We start from the raw sequence: 23,113 nt of genomic DNA, 5'->3' as shown, positions 1-23,113 counted from the left end.
TTTATCTGCATGGCAGCAGGGCATTTGGGCGTTGCCAGGAAGGCGTTTTTATGTAGATTCCTCCTCTTTCAGCACTGCATTGTGGTGCAAGCAAAAGAAGCAAATCCTGTCTGGCTTCCTCTCCGGCCTTTATTCACCTCCCGTGTAGCTGTGAGTGTGTGAGCCTGCAGGGCCCCATGGAATTGCCTAGAAGTAGGCTGAATCGCTGCAAGGGCTGAACAGCAGTATCGGGCAGGCTCGGGCAACGCGCGGCCCGTTCGGGTTATCGCTTCTCGGCCTTTTGGCTAAGATCAAGTGTAGTATCTGTTCTTATCAGTTTAATATCTGATACGTCCCCTATCTGGGGACCATATATTAAATGGATTTTTAGAACAGGGAGATGGAAATAGAGCTTGCTCTGTCCACTCCACGCATTGACCTGGTATTGCAGTATTTCCAGGACCGGTGCACCCTTTCCTTATGGGTTGACTAAAATCAGATTCCAAAAGTGTTTCTTGTGTTTGCCATTGTTTCTGTCTTTCTGAAGGGATCTCCCCTTTTAATCCCATTATTTCAACACCTGTTGGACAATGCATGAGTGATAATGAGCTAATTGATTAAATGCAATTAATGAATACATTGCCACCTCTTGTTTTGTGTCGTCTGTGTGTCTGTGTTTCCGGCATTTCACATTGGAACAGCTCATTCACCTTCCTTGTCTTCTCTCCGCCCTCCCTTTTAGGTAAGTTAAAGAGCTGCACCTGAGCCAGCCACTGATTGATGCAGCACCACAGTCAAATAGTGGAGTGGAGTAGGGGAACAGCAAACAGCCATTAAAGCCGCCCGCCCGCCCGCCCGCCACAATGGACCTACCTGTGTACACTAGATGGATGTGATGGCATGTACTGTCGTCCCTACATTTCAAGAAGGAGTAAGAATTGCAGTTGCAACAAAGCCTTGCTTGCCTACAAAGAGAGCAGCAATTTGGATTTGTTACTATGTTACCTAGAAGAATAACAAACTGTGCAAGGATGGAGGTTGTAGGAGCAAGGAGAAGTTGTCTGTAAAGTTGGTGGATGCTTATTTTCCATTTTGCAGTCCCTTGTCTCCCTCTTGTGGCCTCCTGGAGGCAACTAGCTGTGCAAAAAAAGACAGCCTGGCGGCCGGCTGTTGCAGTGTTGCCCTCTCAGGCAACACTGAGTGACTGACTGAGCCGCACCGTCTTATATAAAGTTCAGACGGAACTTTGCACGTGTCATAGTGGAGCCCTGAGGAGCCAGAGCCAGCTTTCTGACATCATAATGGGGCCTCAGAGATAAAAGCCTGGGCCCAGGCAGTGTTGGTCAGTGCTGCTCAGCAGGCAGCACTGGACTGGACCGGATTACAGCTGATACAAGGTGTAAAGGAACAAGGGGTGGCTGTGGGCATGCACTTGCTGCCGCTGCCAGTGTTTATCTGCATGGCAGCAGGGCATTTGGGCGTTGCCAGGAAGGTGTTTTTATGTAGATTCCTCCTCTTTCAGCACTGCATTGTGGTGCAAGCAAAAGAAGCAAATCCTGTCTGGCTTCCTCTCCGGCCTTTATTCACCTCCCGTGTAGCTGTGAGTGTGTGAGCCTGCAGGGCCCCATGGAATTGCCTAGAAGTAGGCTGAATCGCTGCAAGGGCTGAACAGCAGTATCGGGCAGGCTCGGGCTACGCGCGGCCCGTTCGGGTTATCGCTTCTCGGCCTTTTGGCTAAGATCAAGTGTAGTATCTGTTCTTATCAGTTTAATATCTGATACGTCCCCTATCTGGGGACCATATATTAAATGGATTTTTAGAACAGGGAGATGGAAATAGAGCTTGCTCTGTCCACTCCACGCATTGACCTGGTATTGCAGTATTTCCAGGACCGGTGCACCCTTTCCTTATGGGTTGACTAAAATCAGATTCCAAAAGTGTTTCTTGTGTTTGCCATTGTTTCTGTCTTTCTGAAGGGATCTCCCCTTTTAATCCCATTATTTCAACACCTGTTGGACAATGCATGAGTGATAATGAGCTAATTGATTAAATGCAATTAATGAATACATTGCCACCTCTTGTTTTGTGTCGTCTGTGTGTCTGTGTTTCCGGCATTTCACATTGGAACAGCTCATTCACCTTCCTTGTCTTCTCTCCGCCCTCCCTTTTAGGTAAGTTAAAGAGCTGCACCTGAGCCAGCCACTGATTGATGCAGCACCACAGTCAAATAGTGGAGTGGAGTAGGGGAACAGCAAACAGCCATTAAAGCCGCCCGCCCGCCCGCCCGCCCGCCACAATGGACCTACCTGTGTACACTAGATGGATGTGATGGCATGTACTGTCGTCCCTACATTTCAAGAAGGAGTAAGAATTGCAGTTGCAACAAAGCCTTGCTTGCCTACAAAGAGAGCAGCAATTTGGATTTGTTACTATGTTACCTAGAAGAATAACAAACTGTGCAAGGATGGAGGTTGTAGGAGCAAGGAGAAGTTGTCTGTAAAGTTGGTGGATGCTTATTTTCCATTTTGCAGTCCCTTGTCTCCCTCTTGTGGCCTCCTGGAGGCAACTAGCTGTGCAAAAAAAGACAGCCTGGCGGCCGGCTGTTGCAGTGTTGCCCTCTCAGGCAACACTGAGTGACTGACTGAGCCGCACCGTCTTATATAAAGTTCAGACGGAACTTTGCACGTGTCATAGTGGAGCCCTGAGGAGCCAGAGCCAGCTTTCTGACATCATAATGGGGCCTCAGAGATAAAAGCCTGGGCCCAGGCAGTGTTGGTCAGTGCTGCTCAGCAGGCAGCACTGGACTGGACCGGATTACAGCTGATACAAGTTGTAAAGGAACAAGGGGTGGCTGTGGGCATGCACTTGCTGCCGCTGCCAGTGTTTATCTGCATGGCAGCAGGGCATTTGGGCGTTGCCAGGAAGGCGTTTTTATGTAGATTCCTCCTCTTTCAGCACTGCATTGTGGTGCAAGCAAAAGAAGCAAATCCTGTCTGGCTTCCTCTCCGGCCTTTATTCACCTCCCGTGTAGCTGTGAGTGTGTGAGCCTGCAGGGCCCCATGGAATTGCCTAGAAGTAGGCTGAATCGCTGCAAGGGCTGAACAGCAGTATCGGGCAGGCTCGGGCAACGCGCGGCCCGTTCGGGTTATCGCTTCTCGGCCTTTTGGCTAAGATCAAGTGTAGTATCTGTTCTTATCAGTTTAATATCTGATACGTCCCCTATCTGGGGACCATATATTAAATGGATTTTTAGAACAGGGAGATGGAAATAGAGCTTGCTCTGTCCACTCCACGCATTGACCTGGTATTGCAGTATTTCCAGGACCGGTGCACCCTTTCCTTATGTGTTGACTAAAATCAGATTCCAAAAGTGTTTTTTGTGTTTGCCATTGTTTCTGTCTTTCTGAAGGGATCTCCCCTTTTTATCCCATTATTTCAACACCTGTTGGACAATGCATGAGTGATAATGAGCTAATTGATTAAATGCAATTAATGAATACATTGCCACCTCTTGTTTTGTGTTGTCTGTGTGTCTGTGTTTCCGGCATTTCACATTGGAACAGCTCATTCACCTTCCTTGTCTTCTCTCCGCCCTCCCTTTTAGGTAAGTTAAAGAGCTGCACCTGAGCCAGCCACTGATTGATGCAGCACCACAGTCAAATAGTGGAGTGGAGTAGGGGAACAGCAAACAGCCATTAAAGCCGCCCGCCCGCCCGCCTGCCCGCCCGCCACAATGGACCTACCTGTGTACACTAGATGGATGTGATGGCATGTACTGTCGTCCCTACATTTCAAGAAGGAGTAAGAATTGCAGTTGCAACAAAGCCTTGCTTGCCTACAAAGAGAGCAGCAATTTGGATTTGTTACTATGTTACCTAGAAGAATAACAAACTGTGCAAGGATGGAGGTTGTAGGAGCAAGGAGAAGTTGTCTGTAAAGTTGGTGGATGCTTATTTTCCATTTTGCAGTCCCTTGTCTCCCTCTTGTGGCCTCCTGGAGGCAACTAGCTGTGCAAAAAAAGACAGCCTGGCGGCCGGCTGTTGCAGTGTTGCCCTCTCAGGCAACACTGAGTGACTGACTGAGCCGCACCGTCTTATATAAAGTTCAGACGGAACTTTGCACGTGTCATAGTGGAGCCCTGAGGAGCCAGAGCCAGCTTTCTGACATCATAATGGGGCCTCAGAGATAAAAGCCTGGGCCCAGGCAGTGTTGGTCAGTGCTGCTCAGCAGGCAGCACTGGACTGGACCGGATTACAGCTGATACAAGGTGTAAAGGAACAAGGGGTGGCTGTGGGCATGCACTTGCTGCCGCTGCCAGTGTTTATCTGCATGGCAGCAGGGCATTTGGGCGTTGCCAGGAAGGCGTTTTTATGTAGATTCCTCCTCTTTCAGCACTGCATTGTGGTGCAAGCAAAAGAAGCAAATCCTGTCTGGCTTCCTCTCCGGCCTTTATTCACCTCCCGTGTAGCTGTGAGTGTGTGAGCCTGCAGGGCCCCATGGAATTGCCTAGAAGTAGGCTGAATCGCTGCAAGGGCTGAACAGCAGTATCGGGCAGGCTCGGGCAACGCGCGGCCCGTTCGGGTTATCGCTTCTCGGCCTTTTGGCTAAGATCAAGTGTAGTATCTGTTCTTATCAGTTTAATATCTGATACGTCCCCTATCTGGGGACCATATATTAAATGGATTTTTAGAACAGGGAGATGGAAATAGAGCTTGCTCTGTCCACTCCACGCATTGACCTGGTATTGCAGTATTTCCAGGACCGGTGCACCCTTTCCTTATGGGTTGACTAAAATCAGATTCCAAAAGTGTTTCTTGTGTTTGCCATTGTTTCTGTCTTTCTGAAGGGATCTCCCCTTTTAATCCCATTATTTCAACACCTGTTGGACAATGCATGAGTGATAATGAGCTAATTGATTAAATGCAATTAATGAATACATTGCCACCTCTTGTTTTGTGTCGTCTGTGTGTCTGTGTTTCCGGCATTTCACATTGGAACAGCTCATTCACCTTCCTTGTCTTCTCTCCGCCCTCCCTTTTAGGTAAGTTAAAGAGCTGCACCTGAGCCAGCCACTGATTGATGCAGCACCACAGTCAAATAGTGGAGTGGAGTAGGGGAACAGCAAACAGCCATTAAAGCCGCCCGCCCGCCCGCCACAATGGACCTACCTGTGTACACTAGATGGATGTGATGGCATGTACTGTCGTCCCTACATTTCAAGAAGGAGTAAGAATTGCAGTTGCAACAAAGCCTTGCTTGCCTACAAAGAGAGCAGCAATTTGGATTTGTTACTATGTTACCTAGAAGAATAACAAACTGTGCAAGGATGGAGGTTGTAGGAGCAAGGAGAAGTTGTCTGTAAAGTTGGTGGATGCTTATTTTCCATTTTGCAGTCCCTTGTCTCCCTCTTGTGGCCTCCTGGAGGCAACTAGCTGTGCAAAAAAAGACAGCCTGGCGGCCGGCTGTTGCAGTGTTGCCCTCTCAGGCAACACTGAGTGACTGACTGAGCCGCACCGTCTTATATAAAGTTCAGACGGAACTTTGCACGTGTCATAGTGGAGCCCTGAGGAGCCAGAGCCAGCTTTCTGACATCATAATGGGGCCTCAGAGATAAAAGCCTGGGCCCAGGCAGTGTTGGTCAGTGCTGCTCAGCAGGCAGCACTGGACTGGACCGGATTACAGCTGATACAAGGTGTAAAGGAACAAGGGGTGGCTGTGGGCATGCACTTGCTGCCGCTGCCAGTGTTTATCTGCATGGCAGCAGGGCATTTGGGCGTTGCCAGGAAGGCGTTTTTATGTAGATTCCTCCTCTTTCAGCACTGCATTGTGGTGCAAGCAAAAGAAGCAAATCCTGTCTGGCTTCCTCTCCGGCCTTTATTCACCTCCCGTGTAGCTGTGAGTGTGTGAGCCTGCAGGGCCCCATGGAATTGCCTAGAAGTAGGCTGAATCGCTGCAAGGGCTGAACAGCAGTATCGGGCAGGCTCGGGCAACGCGCGGCCCGTTCGGGTTATCGCTTCTCGGCCTTTTGGCTAAGATCAAGTGTAGTATCTGTTCTTATCAGTTTAATATCTGATACGTCCCCTATCTGGGGACCATATATTAAATGGATTTTTAGAACAGGGAGATGGAAATAGAGCTTGCTCTGTCCACTCCACGCATTGACCTGGTATTGCAGTATTTCCAGGACCGGTGCACCCTTTCCTTATGTGTTGACTAAAATCAGATTCCAAAAGTGTTTTTTGTGTTTGCCATTGTTTCTGTCTTTCTGAAGGGATCTCCCCTTTTAATCCCATTATTTCAACACCTGTTGGACAATGCATGAGTGATAATGAGCTAATTGATTAAATGCAATTAATGAATACATTGCCACCTCTTGTTTTGTGTTGTCTGTGTGTCTGTGTTTCCGGCATTTCACATTGGAACAGCTCATTCACCTTCCTTGTCTTCTCTCCGCCCTCCCTTTTAGGTAAGTTAAAGAGCTGCACCTGAGCCAGCCACTGATTGATGCAGCACCACAGTCAAATAGTGGAGTGGAGTAGGGGAACAGCAAACAGCCATTAAAGCTGCCCGCCCGCCCGCCCGCCACAATGGACCTACCTGTGTACACTAGATGGATGTGATGGAATGTACTGTCGTCCCTACATTTCAAGAAGGAGTAAGAATTGCAGTTGCAACAAAGCCTTGCTTGCCTACAAAGAGAGCAGCAATTTGGATTTGTTACTATGTTACCTAGAAGAATAACAAACTGTGCAAGGATGGAGGTTGTAGGAGCAAGGAGAAGTTGTCTGTAAAGTTGGTGGATGCTTATTTTCCATTTTGCAGTCCCTTGTCTCCCTCTTGTGGCCTCCTGGAGGCAACTAGCTGTGCAAAAAAAGACAGCCTGGCGGCCGGCTGTTGCAGTGTTGCCCTCTCAGGCAACACTGAGTGACTGACTGAGCCGCACCGTCTTATATAAAGTTCAGACGGAACTTTGCACATGTCATAGTGGAGCCCTGAGGAGCCAGAGCCAGCTTTCTGACATCATAATGGGGCCTCAGAGATAAAAGCCTGGGCCCAGGCAGTGTTGGTCAGTGCTGCTCAGCAGGCAGCACTGGACTGGACTGGATTACAGCTGATACAAGGTGTGAAGGAACAAGGGGTGGCTGTGGGCATGCACTTGCTGCCGCTGCCAGTGTTTATCTGCATGGCAGCAGGGCATTTGGGCATTGCCAGGAAGGCGTTTTTATGTAGATTCCTCCTCTTTCAGCACTGCATTGTGGTGCAAGCAAAAGAAGCAAATCCTGTCTGGCTTCCTCTCCGGCCTTTATTCACCTCCCGTGTAGCTGTGAGTGTGTGAGCCTGCAGGGCCCCATGGAATTGCCTAGAAGTAGGCTGAATCGCTGCAAGGGCTGAACAGCAGTATCGGGCAGGCTCGGGCAACGCGCGGCCCGTTCGGGTTATCGCTTCTCGGCCTTTTGGCTAAGATCAAGTGTAGTATCTGTTCTTATCAGTTTAATATCTGATACGTCCCCTATCTGGGGACCATATATTAAATGGATTTTTAGAACAGGGAGATGGAAATAGAGCTTGCTCTGTCCACTCCACGCATTGACCTGGTATTGCAGTATTTCCAGGACTGGTGCACCCTTTCCTTATGTGTTGACTAAAATCAGATTCCAAAAGTGTTTTTTGTGTTTGCCATTGTTTCTGTCTTTCTGAAGGGATCTCCCCTTTTAATCCCATTATTTCAACACCTGTTGGACAATGCATGAGTGATAATGAGCTAATTGATTAAATGCAATTATTGAATACATTGCCACCTCTTGTTTTGTGTCGTCTGTGTGTCTGTGTTTCCGGCATTTCACATTGGAACAGCTCATTCACCTTCCTTGTCTACTGTCCGCCCTCCCTTTTAGGTAAGTTAAAGAGCTGCACCTGAGCCAGCCACTGATTGATGCAGCACCACAGTCAAATAGTGGAGTGGAGTAGGGGAACAGCAAACAGCCATTAAAGCCGCCCGCCCGCCCGCCCGCCCGCCACAATGGACCTACCTGTGTACACTAGATGGATGTGATGGAATGTACTGTCGTCCCTACATTTCAAGAAGGAGTAAGAATTGCAGTTGCAACAAAGCCTTGCTTGCCTACAAAGAGAGCAGCAATTTGGATTTGTTACTATGTTACCTAGAAGAATAACAAACTGTGCAAGGATGGAGGTTGTAGGAGCAAGGAGAAGTTGTCTGTAAAGTTGGTGGATGCTTATTTTCCATTTTGCAGTCCCTTGTCTCCCTCTTGTGGCCTCCTGGAGGCAACTAGCTGTGCAAAAAAAGACAGCCTGGCGGCCGGCTGTTGCAGTGTTGCCCTCTCAGTCAACACTGAGTGACTGACTGAGCCGCACCGTCTTATATAAAGTTCAGACGGAACTTTGCACGTGTCATAGTGGAGCCCTGAGGAGGCAGAGCCAGCTTTCTGACATCATAATGGGGCCTCAGAGATAAAAGCCTGGGCCCAGGCAGTGTTGGTCAGTGCTGCTCAGCAGGCAGCACTGGACTGGACTGGATTACAGCTGATACAAGGTGTGAAGGAACAAGGGGTGGCTGTGGGCATGCACTTGCTGCCGCTGCCAGTGTTTATCTGCATGGCAGCAGGGCATTTGGACGTTGCCAGGAAGGCGTTTTTATGTAGATTCCTCCTCTTTCAGCACTGCATTGTGGTGCAAGCAAAAGAAGCAAATCCTGTCTGGCTTCCTCTCCGGCCTTTATTCACCTCCCGTGTAGCTGTGAGTGTGTGAGCCTGCAGGGCCCCATGGAATTGCCTAGAAGTAGGCTGAATCGCTGCAAGGGCTGAACAGCAGTATCGGGCAGGCTCGGGCAACGCGCGGCCCGTTCGGGTTATCGCTTCTCGGCCTTTTGGCTAAGATCAAGTGTAGTATCTGTTCTTATCAGTTTAATATCTGATACGTCCCCTATCTGGGGACCATATATTAAATGGATTTTTAGAACAGGGAGATGGAAATAGAGCTTGCTCTGTCCACTCCACGCATTGACCTGGTATTGCAGTATTTCCAGGACCGGTGCACCCTTTCCTTATGGGTTGACTAAAATCAGATTCCAAAAGTGTTTCTTGTGTTTGCCATTGTTTCTGTCTTTCTGAAGGGATCTCCCCTTTTAATCCCATTATTTCAACACCTGTTGGACAATGCATGAGTGATAATGAGCTAATTGATTAAATGCAATTAATGAATACATTGCCACCTCTTGTTTTGTGTCGTCTGTGTGTCTGTGTTTCCGGCATTTCACATTGGAACAGCTCATTCACCTTCCTTGTCTTCTCTCCGCCCTCCCTTTTAGGTAAGTTAAAGAGCTGCACCTGAGCCAGCCACTGATTGATGCAGCACCACAGTCAAATAGTGGAGTGGAGTAGGGGAACAGCAAACAGCCATTAAAGCCGCCCGCCCGCCCGCCTGCCCGCCCGCCACAATGGACCTACCTGTGTACACTAGATGGATGTGATGGCATGTACTGTCGTCCCTACATTTCAAGAAGGAGTAAGAATTGCAGTTGCAACAAAGCCTTGCTTGCCTACAAAGAGAGCAGCAATTTGGATTTGTTACTATGTTACCTAGAAGAATAACAAACTGTGCAAGGATGGAGGTTGTAGGAGCAAGGAGAAGTTGTCTGTAAAGTTGGTGGATGCTTATTTTCCATTTTGCAGTCCCTTGTCTCCCTCTTGTGGCCTCCTGGAGGCAACTAGCTGTGCAAAAAAAGACAGCCTGGCGGCCGGCTGTTGCAGTGTTGCCCTCTCAGGCAACACTGAGTGACTGACTGAGCCGCACCGTCTTATATAAAGTTCAGACGGAACTTTGCACGTGTCATAGTGGAGCCCTGAGGAGCCAGAGCCAGCTTTCTGACATCATAATGGGGCCTCAGAGATAAAAGCCTGGGCCCAGGCAGTGTTGGTCAGTGCTGCTCAGCAGGCAGCACTGGACTGGACCGGATTACAGCTGATACAAGGTGTAAAGGAACAAGGGGTGGCTGTGGGCATGCACTTGCTGCCGCTGCCAGTGTTTATCTGCATGGCAGCAGGGCATTTGGGCGTTGCCAGGAAGGCGTTTTTATGTAGATTCCTCCTCTTTCAGCACTGCATTGTGGTGCAAGCAAAAGAAGCAAATCCTGTCTGGCTTCCTCTCCGGCCTTTATTCACCTCCCGTGTAGCTGTGAGTGTGTGAGCCTGCAGGGCCCCATGGAATTGCCTAGAAGTAGGCTGAATCGCTGCAAGGGCTGAACAGCAGTATCGGGCAGGCTCGGGCAACGCGCGGCCCGTTCGGGTTATCGCTTCTCGGCCTTTTGGCTAAGATCAAGTGTAGTATCTGTTCTTATCAGTTTAATATCTGATACGTCCCCTATCTGGGGACCATATATTAAATGGATTTTTAGAACAGGGAGATGGAAATAGAGCTTGCTCTGTCCACTCCACGCATTGACCTGGTATTGCAGTATTTCCAGGACCGGTGCACCCTTTCCTTATGGGTTGACTAAAATCAGATTCCAAAAGTGTTTCTTGTGTTTGCCATTGTTTCTGTCTTTCTGAAGGGATCTCCCCTTTTAATCCCATTATTTCAACACCTGTTGGACAATGCATGAGTGATAATGAGCTAATTGATTAAATGCAATTAATGAATACATTGCCACCTCTTGTTTTGTGTCGTCTGTGTGTCTGTGTTTCCGGCATTTCACATTGGAACAGCTCATTCACCTTCCTTGTCTTCTCTCCGCCCTCCCTTTTAGGTAAGTTAAAGAGCTGCACCTGAGCCAGCCACTGATTGATGCAGCACCACAGTCAAATAGTGGAGTGGAGTAGGGGAACAGCAAACAGCCATTAAAGCCGCCCGCCCGCCCGCCACAATGGACCTACCTGTGTACACTAGATGGATGTGATGGCATGTACTGTCGTCCCTACATTTCAAGAAGGAGTAAGAATTGCAGTTGCAACAAAGCCTTGCTTGCCTACAAAGAGAGCAGCAATTTGGATTTGTTACTATGTTACCTAGAAGAATAACAAACTGTGCAAGGATGGAGGTTGTAGGAGCAAGGAGAAGTTGTCTGTAAAGTTGGTGGATGCTTATTTTCCATTTTGCAGTCCCTTGTCTCCCTCTTGTGGCCTCCTGGAGGCAACTAGCTGTGCAAAAAAAGACAGCCTGGCGGCCGGCTGTTGCAGTGTTGCCCTCTCAGGCAACACTGAGTGACTGACTGAGCCGCACCGTCTTATATAAAGTTCAGACGGAACTTTGCACGTGTCATAGTGGAGCCCTGAGGAGCCAGAGCCAGCTTTCTGACATCATAATGGGGCCTCAGAGATAAAAGCCTGGGCCCAGGCAGTGTTGGTCAGTGCTGCTCAGCAGGCAGCACTGGACTGGACCGGATTACAGCTGATACAAGGTGTAAAGGAACAAGGGGTGGCTGTGGGCATGCACTTGCTGCCGCTGCCAGTGTTTATCTGCATGGCAGCAGGGCATTTGGGCGTTGCCAGGAAGGCGTTTTTATGTAGATTCCTCCTCTTTCAGCACTGCATTGTGGTGCAAGCAAAAGAAGCAAATCCTGTCTGGCTTCCTCTCCGGCCTTTATTCACCTCCCGTGTAGCTGTGAGTGTGTGAGCCTGCAGGGCCCCATGGAATTGCCTAGAAGTAGGCTGAATCGCTGCAAGGGCTGAACAGCAGTATCGGGCAGGCTCGGGCAACGCGCGGCCCGTTCGGGTTATCGCTTCTCGGCCTTTTGGCTAAGATCAAGTGTAGTATCTGTTCTTATCAGTTTAATATCTGATACGTCCCCTATCTGGGGACCATATATTAAATGGATTTTTAGAACAGGGAGATGGAAATAGAGCTTGCTCTGTCCACTCCACGCATTGACCTGGTATTGCAGTATTTCCAGGACCGGTGCACCCTTTCCTTATGTGTTGACTAAAATCAGATTCCAAAAGTGTTTTTTGTGTTTGCCATTGTTTCTGTCTTTCTGAAGGGATCTCCCCTTTTAATCCCATTATTTCAACACCTGTTGGACAATGCATGAGTGATAATGAGCTAATTGATTAAATGCAATTAATGAATACATTGCCACCTCTTGTTTTGTGTTGTCTGTGTGTCTGTGTTTCCGGCATTTCACATTGGAACAGCTCATTCACCTTCCTTGTCTTCTCTCCGCCCTCCCTTTTAGGTAAGTTAAAGAGCTGCACCTGAGCCAGCCACTGATTGATGCAGCACCACAGTCAAATAGTGGAGTGGAGTAGGGGAACAGCAAACAGCCATTAAAGCTGCCCGCCCGCCCGCCCGCCACAATGGACCTACCTGTGTACACTAGATGGATGTGATGGAATGTACTGTCGTCCCTACATTTCAAGAAGGAGTAAGAATTGCAGTTGCAACAAAGCCTTGCTTGCCTACAAAGAGAGCAGCAATTTGGATTTGTTACTATGTTACCTAGAAGAATAACAAACTGTGCAAGGATGGAGGTTGTAGGAGCAAGGAGAAGTTGTCTGTAAAGTTGGTGGATGCTTATTTTCCATTTTGCAGTCCCTTGTCTCCCTCTTGTGGCCTCCTGGAGGCAACTAGCTGTGCAAAAAAAGACAGCCTGGCGGCCGGCTGTTGCAGTGTTGCCCTCTCAGGCAACACTGAGTGACTGACTGAGCCGCACCGTCTTATATAAAGTTCAGACGGAACTTTGCACATGTCATAGTGGAGCCCTGAGGAGCCAGAGCCAGCTTTCTGACATCATAATGGGGCCTCAGAGATAAAAGCCTGGGCCCAGGCAGTGTTGGTCAGTGCTGCTCAGCAGGCAGCACTGGACTGGACTGGATTACAGCTGATACAAGGTGTGAAGGAACAAGGGGTGGCTGTGGGCATGCACTTGCTGCCGCTGCCAGTGTTTATCTGCATGGCAGCAGGGCATTTGGGCATTGCCAGGAAGGCGTTTTTATGTAGATTCCTCCTCTTTCAGCACTGCATTGTGGTGCAAGCAAAAGAAGCAAATCCTGTCTGGCTTCCTCTCCGGCCTTTATTCACCTCCCGTGTAGCTGTGAGTGTGTGAGCCTGCAGGGCCCCATGGAATTGCCTAGAAGTAGGCTGAATCGCTGCAAGGGCTGAACAGCAGTATCGGGCAGGCTCGGGCAACGCGCGGCCCGTTCGGGTTATCGCTTCTCGGCCTTTTGGCTAAGATCAAGTGTAGTATCTGTTCTTATCAGTTTAATATCTGATACGTCCCCTATCTGGGGACCATATATTAAATGGATTTTTAGAACAGGGAGATGGAAATAGAGCTTGCTCTGTCCACTCCACGCATTGACCTGGTATTGCAGTATTTCCAGGACTGGTGCACCCTTTCCTTATGTGTTGACTAAAATCAGATTCCAAAAGTGTTTTTTGTGTTTGCCATTGTTTCTGTCTTTCTGAAGGGATCTCCCCTTTTAATCCCATTATTTCAACACCTGTTGGACAATGCATGAGTGATAATGAGCTAATTGATTAAATGCAATTATTGAATACATTGCCACCTCTTGTTTTGTGTCGTCTGTGTGTCTGTGTTTCCGGCATTTCACATTGGAACAGCTCATTCACCTTCCTTGTCTACTGTCCGCCCTCCCTTTTAGGTAAGTTAAAGAGCTGCACCTGAGCCAGCCACTGATTGATGCAGCACCACAGTCAAATAGTGGAGTGGAGTAGGGGAACAGCAAACAGCCATTAAAGCCGCCCGCCCGCCCGCCCGCCCGCCCGCCACAATGGACCTACCTGTGTACACTAGATGGATGTGATGGCATGTACTGTCGTCCCTACATTTCAAGAAGGAGTAAGAATTGCAGTTGCAACAAAGCCTTGCTTGCCTACAAAGAGAGCAGCAATTTGGATTTGTTACTATGTTACCTAGAAGAATAACAAACTGTGCAAGGATGGAGGTTGTAGGAGCAAGGAGAAGTTGTCTGTAAAGTTGGTGGATGCTTATTTTCCATTTTGCAGTCCCTTGTCTCCCTCTTGTGGCCTCCTGGAGGCAACTAGCTGTGCAAAAAAAGACAGCCTGGCGGCCGGCTGTTGCAGTGTTGCCCTCTCAGGCAACACTGAGTGACTGACTGAGCCGCACCGTCTTATATAAAGTTCAGACGGAACTTTGCACGTGTCATAGTGGAGCCCTGAGGAGCCAGAGCCAGCTTTCTGACATCATAATGGGGCCTCAGAGATAAAAGCCTGGGCCCAGGCAGTGTTGGTCAGTGCTGCTCAGCAGGCAGCACTGGACTGGACTGGATTACAGCTGATACAAGGTGTGAAGGAACAAGGGGTGGCTGTGGGCATGCACTTGCTGCCGCTGCCAGTGTTTATCTGCATGGCAGCAGGGCATTTGGGCGTTGCCAGGAAGGCGTTTTTATGTAGATTCCTCCTCTTTCAGCACTGCATTGTGGTGCAAGCAAAAGAAGCAAATCCTGTCTGGCTTCCTCTCCGGCCTTTATTCACCTCCCGTGTAGCTGTGAGTGTGTGAGCCTGCAGGGCCCCATGGAATTGCCTTGACCTGCCTAAGTAGAGTCGTGTGTTAATGAACCTTCCCTTACCCATCCTATCCCTCCACCCCCACCTTTAGGAAAGACACGTGACACCGAGGTTGGATGTGAAATGGCCACAGCAGCCGTTTATTAATTTCACAGTTTTATAAAAACAATTTAAATCCGAAACATTCGGATAACTAGTTAGGAATCCACCAGAGAATTCCTCCTAATAATTCACATGACCCAACATGGGTCAGAATCGTAAATAACAATTTTAACGTTAACATTAACCCGAGCAGAGGAAGTCCTTGAAGCCCTTTTAGATATTCCTTTTTTAAGAACACACCGAGTTAGCCATCTGCAAACCAGTAATTACCTCCAGCCGTAAACCAGCTCGGAAGCACCGTTCACCTCTGCAGATGGCTCCAACCACTAGAAGTCCACTTCAAAGGGATAACACCCGATGAAGCCCTCAAGTGATATACCGACCACTAGAAGTCCACTTCAAAGGGATAACACCCGATGAAGCCTTCAAGTGATATACCTTCCACCAGAAGTCCACTTCAAAGGGATAACACCCGATGAAGCCTTCAAGTGATATACCTTCCACCAGAAGACCACTTCAAAGGGATAACACCCGATGAAGTCTTCAACCATGTACCTTTTTTGGGGGACGCATACCCCCGATGCGACCCCCCCACCATTTTGTACTGACTGGCCTCAAGGACTCCCCCCGCCAGCTGCCATGACAACAGAACCTACTCCGGAAAAAAGAAAAACATGTTAAATAAGCACACAAATCAAACACAACACTCATAGACAGACGTACATAAAGACCCACAGGGGTAACAAATCAAGGGCGGGAGGGTGGGAGCTTGTCTCTCCCTGTGTTACTTCTCCCGCTGCTTCCGGCTCAATGCCGAAAAACAGCGGGAAGCCCAGCAACGGCCCCCTGACTCCTCCTTATCCCTCCTCCTCACTCTCCCTCCAACTCTCCCTTACCTATTAACCCTTTCCCTACCAGGGAGGTCATGGAGGCTTCCCCTTAAGCCCTGCAGGCTGCGTCCAGCCTCTTCTTGACCTGCCTAAGTAGAGTCGTGTGTTAATGAACCTTCCCTTACCCATCCTATCCCTCCACCCCCACCTTTAGGAAAGACACGTGACACCGAGGTTGGATGTGAAATGGCCACAGCAGCCGTTTATTAATTTCACAGTTTTATAAAAACAATTTAAATCCGAAACATTCGGATAACTAGTTAGGAATCCACCAGAGAATTCCTCCTAATAATTCACATGACCCAACATGGGTCAGAATCGTAAATAACAATTTTAACGTTAACATTAACCCGAGCAGAGGAAGTCCTTGAAGCCCTTTTAGATATTCCTTTTTTAAGAACACACCGAGTTAGCCATCTGCAAACCAGTAATTACCTCCAGCCGTAAACCAGCTCGGAAGCACCGTTCACCTCTGCAGATGGCTCCAACCACTAGAAGTCCACTTCAAAGGGATAACACCCGATGAAGCCCTCAAGTGATATACCGACCACTAGAAGTCCACTTCAAAGGGATAACACCCGATGAAGCCTTCAAGTGATATACCTTCCACCAGAAGTCCACTTCAAAGGGATAACACCCGATGAAGCCTTCAAGTGATATACCTTCCACCAGAAGACCACTTCAAAGGGATAACACCCGATGAAGTCTTCAACCATGTACCTTTTTTGGGGGACGCATACCCCCGATGCGACCCCCCCACCATTTTGTACTGACTGGCCTCAAGGACTCCCCCCGCCACAGCGAAACAGGCCTTGACCACCTTAAGCCTGTGAGTTCCGCCACACCACCACCGCCCTTTCTATTCCTTCTGCTATCGCCAAGCTCCAAAGATCAATGCCAACCTCGGTCAGATGAACCCCATCACTCCTCCAGAAGTTCCCCACTCCTGACTCCAAATCCCTGTGCCGCACGCAAATGCCCCCGTTTTTTGCTACAAAACGGGACACCGCCCGATTAACTTTAATGCGAGCCTTATTGACTCTCTCCACTGACCTAGCCAACCGCCAATGTTTCCTCGGGACTATGTCCGACCACACTATCACCAACTTGGGATAAGAAACCCACAAACACAACATATCGTGTTTGATGTCCCGCACCAACTCACGAAAGGGGCGGACTCCTAAGTCATTCCCACCCACGTGCAACACTAAGACCTCCGGAACCCTATCAAGCCGGGCATATATCTGGAATTCCGCCAACACCCTGCTCCATGACATACCTCTAAATCCCAGCCAATGCACAACCGCATCCTGTCGCGGAATGCGCAATTGGCGACCGTCCGGGCGGACGTCCGCCCTCAAAGCCCCCCAGTGCACGTAAGAATGACCCAGCAACCACACCAATTACGGAGGCGAATCTGAAACAGAAAACAATTAGACACCACCATATAAAACATTTCTTTAAGCGTTAACAACAAACCTCATAACAAATGGGGGCGGACATAGGACTTAAATCTGTTGGACTCCCAACGACCAATGTGCCGAACCCCTTCATCATCCAACCCCCAGCGCCCCGCTTCAGTTGCTGCGCCAATCCTGAAGGAATGAGATGAATATGAGCCCGCCGCGACACCAACCGCCGTCAAACATTTTTTAAATACAGCTCCAAACTGAAACCTGGACAAAAACGACCCGTCCACATGACGTAACAAAGGCAAATCTGGAGGCCCCGCTCGCGGCTTAAAACCCTGCATGCACTCTACTGGGCACATAACCGACCCCGGAAGGGCGAACAAAACTATCAGCTTACCCTTCCCCAATTGGTCAGGTTTTGAGAAAAAACCCCGCCTCCCAGGCGTCCCCTAACCAGTACAAAAGTGCCACCAACCTGTCTCTATCCGTATTGACGTCACCCACTCTCTTACCCACTCCTCCCACTGCCTCCAACAAGCAGAATAAGCACTCCACGTCGTGCGCGCCAAAGACCTTTTTTACCAGTTGTTCCACGGGACCGAGACCAGATCCCAAAGATGTTCCGGACAAGCCAAACCGAGCCGTTCCGCTCCCGGTGCCAATTGCCGAAACCGGTTTCACCGCGAGCGAGAAAGAGCATTAGCGATACAATTCCGTACTCCCGGCACATGCACCGCCACCACCCACGCGTTCAACGACAAACACACCAACACTAAATGTCGCAACAATTGAACTACCGGAGGAGAGGACGCCGTGATGTTATTAATGGCCAGCACCACCCCCATGTTGTCGCAGTAAAAACAAACCTTCTTATCCCTGAGCCTGTCCCCCCAAATGGTCGCCGCCACCACGATGGGGAACAGCTCGAGCAGGGCCAGATTCTGCGTGAGTCCACTGGACACCCAACTAGCCGGCCATTGACCTGCGCCCCACGGACCTCCGCCGTAAGCCCCCAAAACCGCCCGCCCCAGCCGCATCCGTAAAAATATACAAATCACTCGTATCCTGCGCTGGGGCCATCCACAGCGAGCGACCATTGTACTGGCCCAAGAAGTCATCCCAACCTGAAGATCAGCTCGGTGCTCCTCCTTGAGCCGCACAAAAATTGATGCGGCGCACGCACTCCCGCCATTGCCGCCGCCAACCGTCTACCAAACACCCTCCCCATTGGCATAATCCGGCAGGCGAAATTCAACTTCCCCAGCAGCGACTGAAGCTCCCGCAGCGTCAATTTCTTCGGTCTACAAGCCCGCCGTACCTCCAGCCTCAAAGCACCCAGCTTCTCCGCAGGGAGACGACACTCCATTGCCACCGAATCTATTTCAATTCCCAAAAAACAAATCGTCGCTACTGGGCCCTCCATTTTTCCTGGCGCCAAAGGGATCCCAAAATCCCTTGCCACCTTCTGTAGTGCATAAAGCAAATTACCGCAAACCGGCGAACCCCCCGGCCCCACGCACAAGAAATCATCTAAGTAATGGATCAACGAGTCGACCCCGGATACTCCCCTCGTTACCCACTCCACGAAGCTACTAAACGCCTCGAAGTATGCACAAGAAAGGGAACACCCCATCGGAAGGCACCGATCCACTTAAAAAGCCCCATTCCCAAAAACAGCCCAACAGCCGTTGGCTTTCTGAATGAACTGGCAACAACCTGAACGCCGCCTCGATGTCGGTTTTTTTGCTAGCAGCGCGCCCGGACCCGCAGCCCGCACTAAACCCACCGCCTTATCGAAAGAGGTATAAACTACGGAGCACAACTCGTGATCTATCCCGTCCTTTACCGACGAACCCTTGGGATACGATAAGTGTTGAATTAAACGAAATTTTCCGGGCTCGCGCTTAGGAACAATACCCAACGGGGACACAACTAAATCTTTTACTGGCGAATCAACAAAAAGGCCCCGACATGCGACCCAACAAAACTTCTTTTAACAATTTGTCCGACACGACCTTGGCATGCAAGTAAGGCGATTTTAAATTCCTCCGCGTAACCGGCACCTCATAAGGAGGCGGAGGAATAACAAAACCCACACAAAAACCCCTCGTAAAACAATTTAGCCGCCGCCCTATCCGGATACTCATTTAGATAAGGGGCCATCTTTTCCACCCTCACCGGTGACACCCCCTTGACCAGCCGCGGAGGACAGGTTCCCTGACCTCTTTTTACGCATACATTTTGCCGCCCCGTGTGATGCACCATTACACTCGGAACACACGTGCTTGAACTTGCACGTGGCCCCGAACTTACACTGGCCTTCATTAAATTGCCAGCAAAACCCCGCCTTTCCCCCGCCGCCTTGTCCAACCTGACTAGACTGGCCTCCTTGGCCGGCGCTCACGGGAAAAGACTGCCTAACCGGAGCCGTAACCCGTAACCAGAGAGCAATATCCTTCTGGTCCCACCGAATCGCCGGCCGAACCGCTTTCCGCTGACGGAATTGCTCATCATATCGCAGCCACGCCTGACCCCCATACGCCCTATGAGCCTCCCCAATGGCATCAAAATAACAAAACAACGCCGAACAATTTTCCGGCGCCTTTTCCCCTATCACACTGGCTAATATGGCGAACGCCTGCGACCAATTGACGAACGTCTGCGGGATAAGCCTATACCGCCGCCGTTCCTCCTCGTCCTTTTTACTCTCGTCCCGCTTGCTCTTATCTAAATTAAATTTAGCGAGCGGCAAAAGAGAAAAAATCTCAACATATTCGTCCTTCCAGATCCGCTCCCGCACCTCCTGCTTTAAATGCGCCCCCAACGGACCTTCGAAACAAACATACACCTCCCCACGAGCACGATCATCAATACGCACCCGATCGCCATCTTTTTGCGCCTCGGTCTGTACCGACACTGCGACCGCCTCTCTAACCGCCGTCACGGGCCGCGCTTGTAACAATCCCACGTCCCTGGGACCCTCCCAAACTACCGCCGGGGACACTTCCGTGACTACCGGCGCCACCGCCCTATCTAGGCGCCCGACCAGCTCTCTCAAGCAACCCACTAAATCTCCCAGACCCGGGCCATCACGCCCGCCCGCGCCACTACCGGCCACCGATGCGACGCTAGCAACCCCCCCGCCGACACCCGACATAAAAATCGCTGGATATGACAATGATGGAGTTATACACTCACCGGGCTGCACAGGCGCTGTGTTCCCGTCAGCCGGACCATCCTGACCTCGACGATACGCGTCCAATTCACCTTCCTCCAGCTCCTCTCTCGCAGACGACTGGCCATCCCACCGACATCTTCGGAACAGAGATGATGAAGCGCTGACCGATGGGCCGGCAACCTGCCGCCCGACCGCTGGAACCCAGACTTCCGACCGGACCTGCTGCCTCGACGTCGCTGTAGATCTAGGCGTCCGTCTCGATGATCCTGAAGAAGCCTGCCCCCTGGCCGGAACATCACCAGGCGGGGCGGCCGTACCTTGTCCTCCGAATCTTCCATCCGATGGGGGAGGGGTGACAGGGAGCCCGGCCTGCGACTCCCTGCATACCGCCGGACCCCGTCGCGGCTTGGGATTCCTGCCAGGACGCAGGGCCTGGGAAGAGGCGGTCCTCCCAGCTGCCTGGCCTGCAGCGTCCGTGATCGGGCCCCCTCTGCGACGCCGTGTCCGCGGGACCGCCTCAGGACTGAGGCGCTCTGGAGGTCGAGACCGCCGGGAGGGACGAGTCGACCCGGCCTGCATCGCCGTCACCCCCGGCAACGCTCTCTGCCTGCTCCGGACAGGAGCAGTTGTTGTCGACTCCCCCCCCGCCGCCATGCTAGGAAGGGGGCCGGGGGAGGGGAGCCTGTCTCCTGCAACAGACCCCGAACGCCGTGCCTGACGTGGCAACACGGCGTCCGGGATCCTTGCTAATGCAGCCACGGTCTCCTCCAGCCATCCGAGACCGTGGTGCACAGCAGCAGCACGCAGCTGCTCTAACAACCCTGCCTCTGCCATACTGAGTGAGCGCGGCAACGGGGAGCTTGTCTCTCCCTGTGTTACTTCTCCCGCTGCTTCCGGCTCAATGCCGAAAAACAGCGGGAAGCCCAGCAACGGCCCCCTGACTCCTCCTTATCCCTCCTCCTCACTCTCCCTCCAACTCTCCCTTACCTATTAACCCTTTCCCTACCAGGGAGGTCATGGAGGCTTCCCCTTAAGCCCTGCAGGCTGCGTCCAGCCTCTTCTAGAAGTAGGCTGAATCGCTGCAAGGGCTGAACAGCAGTATCGGGCAGGCTCGGGCAACGCGCGGCCCGTTCGGGTTATCGCTTCTCGGCCTTTTGGCTAAGATCAAGTGTAGTATCTGTTCTTATCAGTTTAATATCTGATACGTCCCCTATCTGGGGACCATATATTAAATGGATTTTTAGAACAGGGAGATGGAAATAGAGCTTGCTCTGTCCACTCCACGCATTGACCTGGTATTGCAGTATTTCCAGGACTGGTGCACCCTTTCCTTATGTGTTGACTAAAATCAGATTCCAAAAGTGTTTTTTGTGTTTGCCATTGTTTCTGTCTTTCTGAAGGGATCTCCCCTTTTAATCCCATTATTTCAACACCTGTTGGACAATGCATGAGTGATAATGAGCTAATTGATTAAATGCAATTATTGAATACATTGCCACCTCTTGTTTTGTGTCGTCTGTGTGTCTGTGTTTCCGGCATTTCACATTGGAACAGCTCATTCACCTTCCTTGTCTACTGTCCGCCCTCCCTTTTAGGTAAGTTAAAGAGCTGCACCTGAGCCAGCCACTTATTGATGCAGCACCACAGTCAAATAGTGGAGTGGAGTAGGGGAACAGCAAACAGCCATTAAAGCCGCCCGCCCGCCCGCCACAATGGACCTACCTGTGTACACTAGATGGATGTGATGGAATGTACTGTCGTCCCTACATTTCAAGAAGGAGTAAGAATTGCAGTTGCAACAAAGCCTTGCTTGCCTACAAAGAGAGCAGCAATTTGGATTTGTTACTATGTTACCTAGAAGAATAACAAACTGTGCAAGGATGGAGGTTGTAGGAGCAAGGAGAAGTTGTCTGTAAAGTTGGTGGATGCTTATTTTCCATTTTGCAGTCCCTTGTCTCCCTCTTGTGGCCTCCTGGAGGCAACTAGCTGTGCAAAAAAAGACAGCCTGGCGGCCGGCTGTTGCAGTGTTGCCCTCTCAGGCAACACTGAGTGACTGACTGAGCCGCACTGTCTTATATAAAGTTCAGACGGAACTTTGCACGTGTCATAGTGGAGCCCTGAGGAGCCAGAGCCAGCTTTCTGACATCATAATGGGGCCTCAGAGATAAAAGCCTGGGCCCAGGCAGTGTTGGTCAGTGCTGCTCAGCAGGCAGCACTGGACTGGACTGGATTACAGCTGATACAAGGTGTGAAGGAACAAGGGGTGGCTGTGGGCATGCACTTGCTGTCGCTGCCAGTGTTTATCTGCATGGCAGCAGGGCATTTGGGCGTTGCCAGGAAGGCGTTTTTATGTAGATTCCTCCTCTTTCAGCACTGCATTGTGGTGCAAGCAAAAGAAGCAAATCCTGTCTGGCTTCCTCTCCGGCCTTTATTCACCTCCCGTGTAGCTGTGAGTGTGTGAGCCTGCAGGGCCCCATGGAATTGCCTAGAAGTAGGCTGAATCGCTGCAAGGGCTGAACAGCAGTATCGGGCAGGCTCGGGCAACGCGCGGCCCGTTCGGGTTATCGCTTCTCGGCCTTTTGGCTCAGATCAGAGTTTATTGCTCTGGTCTGGGTCGGGGGTGCGAGTGTTCCTGTGGTAGCAGGAGACCTTTTGAGTGGCGATCCTCCTATGGTCCTGGACCGATAGGCTGAAAAGATGGCAGGTATGGAATTTTCCTCAGGTATCCAGAAGACAGTCCGGCTGAAGGTGGAGATCTCTGACAGCGTGAAGAACAGCATCTCATATGTTGGACACGAAATTGTGGAGAAGATGGCTGGTATTTCCCTGGAAAATGATGTTTTTTGTATTCAAGAATCAAAAAAACAAGGTATCTATGACATTTCCTTTTATGTGGATGGGACCTGCCTGCTATTCTATGAATGTCTGAAGACCAATGCATCTAACCAGGTACTGAGGAATGTCACATTTGTTCCACTGTTTGAACTAGAAGAAAAAACTGTTTTTATCCATGTGTTTAACCCTTTCACGGATGTTAATATCCTAAA

General features: G+C 50.3%; 11 non-coding genes across 11 annotated transcripts; all 11 read left to right on the top strand.

The window, feature by feature from the left end:
• The first annotated feature begins 264 nt into the window (after positions 1-264).
• LOC142720486 (U2 spliceosomal RNA) lies at positions 265-455 on the top strand. The gene has a single exon (XR_012873267.1). It is a non-coding gene; the product is annotated as a U2 spliceosomal RNA (small nuclear RNA).
• A 1,238-nt stretch (positions 456-1,693) lies between these two features.
• LOC142720485 (U2 spliceosomal RNA) lies at positions 1,694-1,884 on the top strand. The gene has a single exon (XR_012873266.1). It is a non-coding gene; the product is annotated as a U2 spliceosomal RNA (small nuclear RNA).
• Positions 1,885-3,126: 1,242 nt separating this feature from the next.
• On the top strand, positions 3,127-3,317 carry LOC142720484 (U2 spliceosomal RNA). The gene has a single exon (XR_012873265.1). It is a non-coding gene; the product is annotated as a U2 spliceosomal RNA (small nuclear RNA).
• Positions 3,318-4,563: 1,246 nt separating this feature from the next.
• On the top strand, positions 4,564-4,754 carry LOC142720482 (U2 spliceosomal RNA). Its single transcript, XR_012873264.1, has one exon. It is a non-coding gene; the product is annotated as a U2 spliceosomal RNA (small nuclear RNA).
• A 1,234-nt stretch (positions 4,755-5,988) lies between these two features.
• On the top strand, positions 5,989-6,179 carry LOC142720481 (U2 spliceosomal RNA). Its single transcript, XR_012873263.1, has one exon. It is a non-coding gene; the product is annotated as a U2 spliceosomal RNA (small nuclear RNA).
• A 1,238-nt stretch (positions 6,180-7,417) lies between these two features.
• On the top strand, positions 7,418-7,608 carry LOC142720506 (U2 spliceosomal RNA). Its single transcript, XR_012873287.1, has one exon. It is a non-coding gene; the product is annotated as a U2 spliceosomal RNA (small nuclear RNA).
• A 1,242-nt stretch (positions 7,609-8,850) lies between these two features.
• Positions 8,851-9,041, top strand: LOC142720480 (U2 spliceosomal RNA). The gene has a single exon (XR_012873262.1). It is a non-coding gene; the product is annotated as a U2 spliceosomal RNA (small nuclear RNA).
• Positions 9,042-10,287: 1,246 nt separating this feature from the next.
• Positions 10,288-10,478, top strand: LOC142720479 (U2 spliceosomal RNA). Its single transcript, XR_012873261.1, has one exon. It is a non-coding gene; the product is annotated as a U2 spliceosomal RNA (small nuclear RNA).
• Positions 10,479-11,712: 1,234 nt separating this feature from the next.
• On the top strand, positions 11,713-11,903 carry LOC142720478 (U2 spliceosomal RNA). Its single transcript, XR_012873260.1, has one exon. It is a non-coding gene; the product is annotated as a U2 spliceosomal RNA (small nuclear RNA).
• Positions 11,904-13,141: 1,238 nt separating this feature from the next.
• On the top strand, positions 13,142-13,332 carry LOC142720504 (U2 spliceosomal RNA). Its single transcript, XR_012873286.1, has one exon. It is a non-coding gene; the product is annotated as a U2 spliceosomal RNA (small nuclear RNA).
• A 7,872-nt stretch (positions 13,333-21,204) lies between these two features.
• LOC142720503 (U2 spliceosomal RNA) lies at positions 21,205-21,395 on the top strand. Its single transcript, XR_012873285.1, has one exon. It is a non-coding gene; the product is annotated as a U2 spliceosomal RNA (small nuclear RNA).
• Positions 21,396-23,113: the final 1,718 nt, after the last annotated feature.

This window comes from Rhinoderma darwinii, unplaced genomic scaffold (genome assembly GCF_050947455.1).
Source record: "Rhinoderma darwinii isolate aRhiDar2 unplaced genomic scaffold, aRhiDar2.hap1 Scaffold_499, whole genome shotgun sequence".
Lineage (NCBI taxonomy): Eukaryota > Metazoa > Chordata > Amphibia > Anura > Rhinodermatidae > Rhinoderma > Rhinoderma darwinii.
This window is presented reverse-complemented; position numbering and strand designations above follow the sequence as displayed.